Source organism: Monopterus albus, unplaced genomic scaffold (genome assembly GCF_001952655.1).
Source record: "Monopterus albus unplaced genomic scaffold, M_albus_1.0 scaffold52.1, whole genome shotgun sequence".
In the NCBI taxonomy this organism is placed as follows: Eukaryota; Metazoa; Chordata; class Actinopteri; order Synbranchiformes; family Synbranchidae; genus Monopterus; species Monopterus albus.
This window is the reverse complement of record NW_018127932.1, coordinates 3,897,162-3,899,482: the sequence shown is the minus strand read 5'-3', so window position 1 is coordinate 3,899,482 and position 2,321 is coordinate 3,897,162. Positions and strand designations below refer to the sequence as shown.

The following is a 2,321-nucleotide window of genomic DNA, read 5'->3' as shown; positions in this document are numbered from 1 at the left end:
CAGTGGCTGGCAGACTGACGAGCCGATTTCAGAACAGCTGAGTCTAATCCTTCAGCTGCAGGCTGGAAACTTGAAAAAGACAAGTAAAAAGACTTGCAGACGGTGGGTCAGACAGTAAACAGGAGAAAAAAGTTAATATTTGAATGAATTCTTAACGAACTGCTGGGTGTGTCATCAGGGATGCACTGTAAAAAGATTATTACACAGATGCAAGCACTACAACTTAAAAACAAATTGAATTTAATTATTCAGCAGCGATTTAAAGCCAGGCACTGGCCAACAAATGTCACTATATCTGATCTGAGATGTATGATGAATTATGCTCAGGGGGGCAACGGGGCAGTGTGCTGTTTATACAAGAGAAATCCATCTTATGCTACATGCTGACATGACAATTTAATTAGACTGAACAAAGACACTGTAGTCTACTGATTTATTTATCTCTCTAGCTACCCATGTATTATATATATGTATCCACAGGTAATCAATTAATTCTGGCTTTCAATGGCCCATAGGTTAATCAGCTGTTGTTGGAAACACTGACTGGACTGAGTGACAAGAATATGCATATTTATAGATAGTGAATTTGGACAAAGTATGAGTTATTGGAGGCCATGTCGATCAGAAATACTAAATGAAGACTTAAATTCTGCCTCCATCTGGTTTTGCCTGGATTCCACTTTGTGGCTGCCAATGAAACATGCCCTCATCGACATCCTTTGGTTCTGCTGGTAACTTATTATGATTCTTGGCGTCAACGGATTTAGCTATGCTGTATGCTGATTGGATGTTTAACCTTTTGACTCCCAAACCAGGATCTGAACACATATTCCATAATGGGAGCCATTCATCCAGATGACCTCCTCTGTCACTGTGACAACTCGGCAGCAGACAAACTGACAGAGATTCTATGTGTGTTTCTGTAGAAAAAGAGATAAAAAAAGGAACAAAAGTGCTTATCTGAACCAGTCTCAGGTCACATCATCCCTCTCTCTTTGTCTCTTTCTGTCACTCACTGTGTATCTCTACCTCTCATTCCCAGATTAGTGCCTTCTCCTTTTGGCTTATTGCTGCTAGAAGAAAGCAACACATTTACAGTCCTTTGTGTGGCTGTACGGGCGTGCACATGGCAGCCCACAGGCTGTGTTTCTCAGTTATTTTACCAGTTTCTCATACAGAGACAGCAGGAGGACATTAGGGCTGACACCCTCTCTCTCTGTTGTTCTTCTGTGATACAGGGAGCTAGGTTCTAAATTACACTGTATTTCAGTTTACAGGCAGTTCAACTACAGAGTTTTGTCTTAGCTAAAGGCTTGGTAGTTGAGGCTTGATTAATCTTGTCTGCAAACCTAACCTGCACAATCCTCATCACACCTGCTTCAGATTCAGTGAGACACATGCAAATAACTGGTTCACGTTTCTGTCCAGTAGAGGTTTATTTCACATGAGAAGCTTGGCTGCTATTTCACTGCTTTGACTTTGTTTATGCAGATCGTACTTTTTTTTTTTAATCTTGTGTATGATGTTGCATGCATTAATTATAGCGAATATAAAGCTTATACTGTAGCAGTACAACTGCAGAGTAACAACTTCAAAACGAGACAATTAAGTGTGAATTCCCCTGAAACTGAAGTGTTGCTTCTGCCAAAGGTTGCTAACACACATTACAAAGCCAACAACAAGCACTGTTGTTGTCTACTGTGCTAATGATCAATCTACCGTGTATAAGACAGCCTCAAAAAGTGGGTCAGTCAGGTTGCAGTTGCTCTTCTCTGTATTTGGGCCTTTTTGTGCCTTTATTTGTGGATATTCCAAGTCTGGAGCACAGTGAAGTCTGGCAGTGCATGTGATTTATTAGTTCTGGGGAATCGTAACTGCATGTTGATTGTGTGGCCACTTAAGAATGAGAAAATCCTGATTTCAATGTGCATAGATAAATGGATTCATCATCAAAAAAGTGCAAGAAGCAAGACAGAAACACTGATCGTTCCAGCCTGTGTCTTTACACATTTTCTTTAAAGAAAACCGGTTAGCTTGAGCTTTGTTTTACGTCATAGTGGCAATTATAAAATATGTCCTTTACCTACAGGAAACATTACAAATATAGGTGCAATAGTGAATATTAACACAACAAGCATTGAATGTAAAATGCATCGGTTTCCTGTATGCGCAGTATTAACACATAAAGACCATAGAGGCTGCAACACAAAGCTGACAAGCTTTTCTTGATAGTGTGAAGTAGACTAGAAAACTGCCGTTAAAACTCATTAACTATCAAGCTCATATATCTTTAAAAACGCGACACTGATGGGCGTCTGCGA

At 39.9% G+C, this 2,321-nt stretch overlaps 1 protein-coding gene across 2 annotated transcripts in view; it reads left to right on the top strand.

Moving 5' to 3' along the window:
• Positions 1-2,321, top strand: part of cdh11 (cadherin 11, type 2, OB-cadherin (osteoblast)) — a 78,272-nt gene that overhangs the window by 33,627 nt on the left and 42,324 nt on the right. The gene's annotated exons all lie outside the window — the stretch shown is intronic.